Source organism: Eleutherodactylus coqui, chromosome 4 (genome assembly GCF_035609145.1).
Source record: "Eleutherodactylus coqui strain aEleCoq1 chromosome 4, aEleCoq1.hap1, whole genome shotgun sequence".
NCBI lineage: Eukaryota > Metazoa > Chordata > Amphibia > Anura > Eleutherodactylidae > Eleutherodactylus > Eleutherodactylus coqui.
In genome coordinates, this window is record NC_089840.1 from 271,305,435 (window position 1) to 271,315,360 (window position 9,926).

Below are 9,926 nucleotides of genomic sequence, written 5' to 3' on the forward strand. Positions count from 1 at the left end.
CACCAGCATACTGTCTAAATTTAGAGCAATAGTCCTCTACCCACTGCTGCCCCTGACGTAGAGACATGAGATTAGATACCGCCAACCCCGTACGGTGCGGCTCATCAAAAATACCTACAAGTTCCTGAAAAAACAAATCAACTGACTTCAGGAAAGCCGAACTCTCGGGCAAGGAGTAGGCCCATGTCTGGGGGGAACCCCCGAAGTAAGGACATAATCAATCCAACTTTCTGGGATTCTGAGCCGGATGAGTGGGGCCGTATCTGAAAATACAATCTACATGCCTGCTGAAAAACAAAAACTTGCTCCCCTCCCCTGAAAATACCTCAGGAAGAGGACACTTGGGCGCGGGAATAGAAGAGGCGGTAGAATCAAGACCACTAAATCCTGCAACTGACTTGCGAGGGTACTCATGGCCTCCATTGGAGAGCAATTTTAAGGGCCAGTTATTATGTTACGGTATACGACCCATGATATGCCAGGCCGGGTGCCATAGATCTCACCCACAACCCCTGTCCCTGCCTGCGTGCCTCCACTCCTGGCTAACCTCAGGCGGGCAACTGGGCGGCAGTCACTACTCTAGCTAGGAACCGAAAAAGGGACGCTGGCGTACCAGGATGGAAAGGGTAGAATACCGACAGAAAAGGCAGATGTAAATAACCAACACGAACAATACCAAGCAGAACTGAGGCAGATGGAAAAACCTGGCGGATAATAGCAAGGTATAGCAGACGAGCTGACAGAAGCAGGAGACCAACAGAGGCAGACTAGCTAGCACACTGAGGGAAACCAATAACTGGCAGTGATTGCAAGTCTCTGCCCAACCTTTAAACAAAAGCCTCCACCCAGGGGTGGAGAGAGGGAGACAGCCAACACCCAACAGAAGATAATAAAAGGGAGCTCGTGCACAGCAGCTGCACTCACAGGTGCACGCACGCCACCAGCACCACGCCAGCCAGGCACCCGCGCCCCCAGCAATTGAATAACAAGCCGGGGGCCGTGCCCCGACCACGGGACCCCGGACACCGCCACCCCGGAAGGACCAGCAACTACCACATGGTAACAGAAGGCCTGTCACAGTGCAGAGGGATCAGCCCTATTCTCATTTTTACAAGGAAAGACTAGAAGCAATGGGATGAAATTGAAAGAAGGGGGAAACAGATTAGATATTAGACAGTGAGGGTGATCAATGAGTGGAATAGGTTACCACGTGAGGGGGTGAGTTCTCCTTCAATGGAAGTCTTCAAACAAAGTCTGAACAAATATCTCTCTGGGATGATTTAGTGATCCTGCACTGAGCAGGGAGTTGGACCCGATGACCCTGGAGGTCCCGTCCAACTTTAACATTCTATGATTCAAACCTGCACCATTTTGTGAATCATGAATTCCTGTGCAGAATTCACCCTGCTTTCAAGTAGAATGCAGAGCAGCATTAGTGATCTCAGAAGGCTCTTGAAGAGGATTATGAGTTGATGTAGATGAACCAATGTCATCAGTATTTGAAGAGTCTGTATGAGTAGAGGCTGCAGCTTATAAAAAACACTTTTATTTTGGGTGGACTGGCTCCTTTCTTCTTGCCTCTTGTCATGGTTTGAGTTGTGGAAGGAAGATTTAATATTGATTGAGAACCGAGGTAGAGTGAGTAAAAGAGCGTGTGCCACTATTTAGAAGATGTCACGGTGTTCATGAATGAGTATTTATCATATCAAATATAGTCCTTATAAAGCATTGGGCCAGTGACACTTATTGCATTGAATAGCAAGAAGAAGGTTCCTTTCAGAAACACTAGATGGCAGCAGGATCATTCTACAAGAAAGACAGCTCTTCTGTGATGAAATCTTCAAAAAAAAAGGGTTCATTCTTTATCTTATATAGTTTTATAATCTGTGGACTTTCAGGGATTCCAGGGGGGCACAAACCATCCACACCCAGGTAGCAGAGAGATGGAGGACTCTAAATGTCAGGGCTGTAGCTCCGAGAACAGGCCAAGAAGGCAGCCGCCACAAAAAGGATCCTTCTGGGAGCACTGTATTGTCTGAGTGTGGGATCATATATGGTAGTCGGGGTAAGGTTCTTCCGCAACACCACCTGCAGGACCAGGAGAGCAGACAACACCTCCACTGATTTAGCGGAAGCACTGGGCTTAGAACCTGCTAGGTTGAGCTGTAGTAAAGCCTGGGGATGTACCCAGCATGATCTGGGTATAACGGAGTCATCTCTGCTGTAGCCATCCCCCTTTCAAAACCTCACACACCCCAATTACCTAAAGTAACCACTGACACTATTTTATTTTTGGATAATTTTGGCCTATGATGTTTCCATGATCCTCGTCCGATCTTCAGTAATTACCTGTGCCTGCCTCCAAATCTATATGCCTAACTGTCACGCCGCGCTTGCGACCTATACATCGAGAAAACCCCCTTGTTTAGCTAAAACCTGGCCTTATTTACACCCTTGACCGACCTCACTCCCCTCCAACTCCTCCTAGGGCCTCTCTCTGACCATACAACTACCCGGCCCCGGTATGACGTTAGCAGCCAGCACTTGTCATACCTAATATACCACGTGAGGTCCCTGAATGGTCTCCTGCCTAGATCATTCTCCCCATGTGCAAAACTAGTATATCCAGCACTCTATCCAGACTCGCCATCCTCTCCACTTCTTCTAACACCCTGCACCACCACATTCCCCTCAAGCCCAGCTACCTAATGACTGCCTCGCTCCTTCCAAACCTTAACTGCCTCCCTTCCGGTCTAACTGCTGCTCTTACTGCCCCCCACAAAACGTAGGAGTGCCCCCAAAATCCACACTAATGCCGGCTGATGACCTTTAACAAAAACAAAACCACAGAATAATTCATTACCTCACTACTTTAGTAATCTTCCCACACCCGTAGTAAACATATCTATGCCCCTTTTAACCTCTCTAAAGCAAACACTCTGTCCACGACCCCCTTGATCCATCTTTGACCACCGAATGAAAAATTCTAGCCTCCCGTCCACCAATCTAACATCCTCCATCTGGAAACTGCCCCTACACCTATTTCTAGGCGAAACTAACTCCCCTATTATTAGTGCCCAAAAAAACGCCCCTGAGAACGCTGCCTGAAATAACATTCTCTCAAAAGGATCCACGCATATGGTATTCAACGCCGACCCCATACTTTCCAGCAGGCTAAAAAAAGATACCGGTCTCCTAGAATCACACCGCACCTTCCCCCTCCTCAATCCTCTCACTGCTTAGCTAAAAAGTTCTTTGTAACATTCCTCAAGCCTCTCAACTAACACCCAAGAAAAACCACCACCCTGGCCATAAACTGATACTAATGACCACTCCTCCTCTAAAACCATACCAAGCAACTCAACAAGGCCCCCCCCCCCACTCTGTCATCCTCAGAGTCTGCAGCCCAACACTGTAATATCCAGGCCTCCCACTCATGCCATGCTGCATCGTATGCCACGCTTATAACCCGAGGCAGTGTCCCTCATCAGGTGTCCAACTGCTCGCTTACAACATTCCAGAGCCAAACTGTGCAGGTCTTCCCCTCCACATCTGCTTCCAGAGCAGGCATCCTGAACTGCTCCCACTGGAAACTAGAGAGAGCATCCGCAAGTGAATTTTCCACCCGCGGAACGTGCTCTGCCACTATCTGCACGTTCAATGATAATGCTTATAACACCAGATGGCGCAGCAAATTCACCACTGGGGAAGATGAGGCCGTAAGCGTGTTAACTACCTGAACCACTTCCAGATTATCACCATGAAACCTGACATTCCTGCTCCGGAAGTGAGCACCCCAACGCGCCACGGCCCCCAATATTGGAAAAAAGATAGAATAACTCCAGCTTCCGTACCAAGCCAGCCTGCTTCCAAGTCTCGGGCCACTCCCCCACACACCATTCTCCTTGGAAGTATGCGCCGAACCCAGCACTGCCAGCTGCATCCGTATATAACTCCAAATCAGCATTCTCACTTATTCCCTCCATTCTTACCGATCTGCCATTATACCTTTCCAGGAAGGTGGCCCACACAGACTGGTCACCTTTGTGACCTTTTCTCAATCTAATGAAATGATGTGGGGCCTTCACACCAGCTGTGGCTGCTGCCAATCTCCTACAGAAGACACGGCCCATGGGCAATATCCTGCACGCGAAATTAAGTTTTCCCAGCAGTGATGCAGCCCTCGCAAGGAAGTTTTCTTTTTCCCTTGGGCCTTCGCCACCTCCTCCTTTAAATCCTACAACTTTTCTCGGGCAATCGGCAAACCAATTGCCTCAGTGTCAATGGTTATGCCCAAAAACTTAAACATGTAGTGGGCCCTTCCGTTCCATCCGGGGCCAATGACACCCCAAAACGCTGAGCAGTCCATTAAAACGTAGCCACCAAAGTCGCACACCGGCGACCCATTCGCCTCAAGCACAAAATCATCCAGGTAATGGATACCCAACTGGGTCTCATACCCCCACTCTAAAATGAGCTAAACGCTTCAAAAAATATGCGCATGAGATGAAACATCCCATGGGCAAACAACGATCAGCCAAATAACTTCCTTCTCCAAAATACTCCAATATCCTAGTGCTCTCCAGCGCCACCGGTAGCATGCGAAAGGCCGATTCAATATCTACCTTTTCCAGTAAAGCCCTGTGTCCATATGTCCACACCCAACGCAATGCGGCGTCAAATGACTAATAAACCACCGAACAAATGTCAGGGTCTCTGCCATCATTTATGGACGCCCCTTTGGGGTAGGACTAGTGATGAATTTAACCGAAGCTTGTTCCGGCTCCTTCCTTTATGACTACACCCAGCGGGGACACCACCAATTTCTGTAAAGGGAAGGGGGTTCCCAAACGACCCGACATACAGCATTAGCTAATCTCCTTACCCAGTTTCTCTAACACCACACTTTCTCAAGTGCTGAGCGCAGATTTTCTGTGGAAAAACGGGACTTTATGTGCAGGCGGAGGAATAGCAAACCCCTTGCTAAAAAACCCTTAAACAATAACACCCCTTTCTTCCTGTCCAGATATATATTTAGAAATGGCACGGTATCTGCCAATTTCACTAGACTCTTCCATTTTCTTAAAAACTGTGCCCCCCCCCCCTTTTTTTTTGTTTGAAGCATTTTGATGCTCCGTACGACCCTGCGCTACAATGGAAGCAGGCATGCTCAAACTTGTATCCTGCACCAAACTTACACTGGCCTTCATTGAACTGCCAACAAAAGTCAAATTTGTTTCCCCCCAGCCTGTCCCCCTTGACTCCTTGCCGCGGATGTGGCTGCTTAGCCAGAAGACCCGGCTCCCCCCTGCAACGGCAGCCCAAAACGCACTGGGGCCAATCAACTTCAAGTAGCAGAAAGAGGCCTGAACAATTTTCCAGTGCCTTTTCCCCTATGATACTAGCCAAAATGACAAGAGCCTGTAACCAGTTTGTGAATGTCTGCAGGATTAGATGCCACCTGCCTTTTTCCTCTTCCTCCTTTTTGTACTCTTTTCCTCTGTCCAACTGAATTTTTATTTTTTTTTAAGGGCAAGAGGCAGAATATCTCAACGTATTTATCCCTTTAAATTTTTTCCCATACCTCCTTCTTCAAATTAGCCGCCAAGGGCCCCTCAAAGCAAACATATACCTCGCCCTTTGCCCTATTATCCAGGCGGATCCCATCCCCGCCATTCTCCATCTGGACTGCTACTGCGACTCCCTCCTATCACACGACTTCCACCCCACTGGCGGAGCTTCCACCCGGGACGCTCTCACCGCTAGACAACCCGCCATCCGGCAGGTTTAATGCCGTAACCAGCCCTAGGGTGGGCCAAACATCCATCACACCCACCGCCTGCTCTACCCCAGTCCCTCCAGCCGATCTTCTTACAGAAAAATCCTACCTGCTGGATGAAGCGGTCCCCAATGTGCTCCGCGTCACCACAGGCGACGATGTTCGCCCTTAACTTCTGCCGCCGTAAGAACTCCCACATACACCCCACTAAGGCCCTTATCTGCTCACCAATGCCTGACCCAGCACCCAGCAAGTGCCTCTCCTCCCTCGCAAATTCCCTCCAGACTACCTCCCGCAAGCGCCAACTGACTAAGCACATTAGACAAAGCAATCATAGATGGTATCTCACCTGGCTGCACAGGGGCTGTGAACCCACCAGCCGTCGATCCATCTTCCAGCTGATCCATCTGGTTCTCATCACTGCTGTCCCTCTGCGCTAACCTGCTTCTCCCTGGCTGTGACTGCTCTGCTGTATTCGCAGCTGCTACAGACCTTCTGGGTGCCGAACTGCACCGGGCCACCGCTGTCGTCGCTGTCTGCCACCTGCCGACCTCTTCTCCAAGCCTGCCTCCACCGCTGTCTACCTCTGTGCAGTGGCCACTAGCAGGGGGGCCTCTTGACCCCCTGGAACTCCCAGGGAGGGGCCAGCCCAAAGTAATTTTTTTGTCTCCGACAACTGTCTGGCACTGGGCCCTGCCCCCCTCGCAGCACGGGGCCCAGTGCCTGACGCAGCACGTGGAATTTGTTCCAGACACAGCACCCGCAGGAAGGCGCATGCGCGGGGCTCAGCCGCGTCAGCCACGCGTCTTCCTCTCTCTCACCACTCCTGTAGCCGGCTTGTTCTCCAGCGCTTCCTCGGTCAGGCGCTGCAGCCACTCCCAGCCATCTTCCTCCGCCACCACCTGGATCCTCACCAGCACAGCCTCCATCTTGGGTAAATAGCAGCCGACCTCTTCAGACTCTTACTTCTTCTTTCTTCCTCCCTCTTCCACCGGACCTCAGGAACTGCTCCTCAGTTTTGGGACTTCTGCTGCTGCTGGACCCACTGATTTCAATCTTCTTTCTGCAGTTTTCTCACAATCTTCTCTCTGGTCTTCCTTCTTCTGGATTTTCAGCTACTGGTTTGGCTCCTCCTCTCTTTCTCTTTCACTTTCCTGTAAAAACTCCACCCTCCTTAGCTCCCAGCATTGCCCTGGGTTAGTTAAACCCTTCACTCCCTGTTAACCCTGTCATACTGCCTACACTTATTGCCCTCTGTGCTCAGCTCCGGCATTTCTTGAAGGCTGCAATGAGACTTACCGGCCACGTTACTTTAGGTGGCACGGCTCAAGGACCTGCAGGCAGCTGAGCAGGTAGGTGGACTTTGGTTAAAACCAGAATTGCCACCTGTGTGCAGGTAACAAGTGCAAAATACCCAGGTTATACGAGTATGCTCCATATTTCCCCACTGCGCACTGCAACTCCAGGCTGTTACCTGTTCCTCGTGCTGCTCTTAAGCGCCTGACTTCTCCACAAGCTCATCCTGCACAGAGAACACGCTGTTTGAGGAGGAAATGTAATAACCTCCATGCAAATAACAGCCCAGAGGTGCAATGTGAGAGGCTTGTGCACTGGGAGCTTTCTCACAACTACTGCACTACAGTTACAAAGGGAGCCTCTGGGCACCCATAGCTTACAGGTCAGGACCCCTACAACCCCCACTGGATTCTGAGCTACATCCTGTATTATACACAAGAGCTGCACTCACAATTCTGCTGGTGGAATCTCTGTGTACGTCCATTAGTTATCCTGTACTGATCCTGAGTTACATCCTGTATTATGCTCCAGAGTTGCACTCACTATTCTGCTGCTGTTATCACTGTGTACATACATTACTTATCCTATACGGATCCTGAGTTACTTCCAGTAGATCTTTTATTATAAAAGTAGAAAACATAACAATCAAACCAAACTGTAACAATAGTAAATAATAATAATACAACCGTATACAGAAAAATAAGGCCCTTCACCCAGAGTCCATCGTCCACAAACAAAAGAAATATCCATGTCTGGATTCCACCCCCACCCTCCCCGATGTACACTCCCACACACACTCAACACATAACACAATATACCTAAAAGAAGAACATCTAGCTATAGAAACTAAAACTAAAACTACAGGTACAGCCGTACCACACTGAAACCACATCATACACAAAATTAAGCAATAACATAGCATAGATACCAAGAAAAATACTTAAACAAATATGAAAATAAAGACCAAGCCATCTGACATACAAAAGAAATTTTTTTTTTTTTTTTGGGTCCCCAGTGCAGCTCAGGGGCCATGCCTGCTCCACCATTCCGTGCCCAGAATTTTAAAGTTCAAGACGTGCCCTAACTTTTTACCAGCTGCCAAGTTGTCTTTGGAGGTGACTTTAATTCAGTCACAAGAGCCCGCGATAGGGAAGGCTCTGGAGACAGGCGGTTGGCTTTTGATGGTGTTGCACTTAATAGCGTAGCCCCATCCGCAGGGGCTGAGACCACATTGGCGACGGAGCGTGGACCTCGACTGAATGGGTGACCGAGATCATCACACAGGTTACACCTAATCTCCGCACAAGAGGCGGCTAGATGACCCAGACCCCCACACAGAGCGCACTTCAAGGTCTTACAAGCGACGCTGCCCCTGGTAAAAGGCCAGGATACGATCACTGTCGAGGAAGGCTGCAGATGGAATGTGAGCCATTGAGTTACCTGAACGCTCCAGCTTAACCATAAACGTCCAGGCCCTGGACCAGATGCCATGCTCATCCCTGTTCTTTCTGGGCATGTCCGTCACCTCACCATATCGACCGAGCCATGTCATAATATCAAAACAAGAAAGCAACTCGTTACAAGTCAAAATGGTCACTTTCTTGACCTCCTTCTGGCGAGACACCACCTGGATGGCAGAATCTCACCAGCCGGGCTCGCTTTTCATCAGCTCGTAATTCCCCTAGAAGAGTTCTAGACCCTCCGGGCGAACGACACTGATGTGAAACTCAGATGTGCCATAGGGATGGATCAGGGCAAAGATGTCAACCGCCCTGAAGCCCATCTTCAGTAGAAGCTCCACTACCCTCGCCCTCGGGGGTCATGTATCATTGCCTTTCCAGCAAAGACGGACCACATTCATACGACCTATCTCCTGCCCAGGTGTCGGTAGGGACAATACGGTTTCCATCCTTTGCTCTCGGAAGGCCCCTAAGCCGTGTCTCTCTGTCCAAAGAGATAGGTTCACCTTTCTTCCTCCAACTGTGATTGAACTCTCCCCTTTCCGTAGAGCCCCTAGGTGGTGCTGTTGCAAGACGCCCTCTCTAGAGCCTGGAGACAAGGAGGACCCCTCCTCTCCAGCGGCAACACTGGCATAACTCCTACCAGCTGTTGTTGCCGTCGGAGGGGCGACTGGAACCTGTGATACACCCTGACTATCCGCAGAACCCGTGTCTATTTGTACAGTAGGTGCCCCTGTGATGGGAACACTAACTGCAGCTCGTGCCTCCAAGTGCGTCGGAGCATCATACACACGGGCCGCACCAGAAACATCCACACCTTTTACACCGACACCATCTGGACCAGACTTGGGGTTACAAGCAGGTTTTGTTTTGGCCTTGTTAGACCTGGGGGGTGGCACCGCTGCACCATCTTGTGCAGCTGCAACCACCGTAATAAGCCCCCCCCCCCCCCCCATGGTCAGCACTCTGTATCATGGGACTTTTAATATTTTCATTTTTGCTTTTTTCTTTACTTTTGCCAGAAGCCTCCACATCACTGGGTGCCTGGGACCTAGACTGGGACCCCTGCAGACCGACCTGTCACACAGGGGACCCCCGATCCCGACCCCACAGCACCCTCCGCATCACTGGCCCTACTGCTGCTGGCAGTTCCGCCACTGCCATAATCTTTTGCCACCTTGCCTTGTCCTGTGCTGGTTGTTTCTGTCACTGCACCAACCAAAACAGGGACAGAGGACCCGACCAGTTTAACTCCTTTATCCCTGTTCCCATGTTCAAAGCCCACTGCAGAGTCAGAAACCAGGGTTTTCAGGGTGGGGGTGCCCTGATCCAACTTTGCAGCCAAACCAGCGCCCCCCGTCACATACACATATTTTTCCTATACCAGGTTC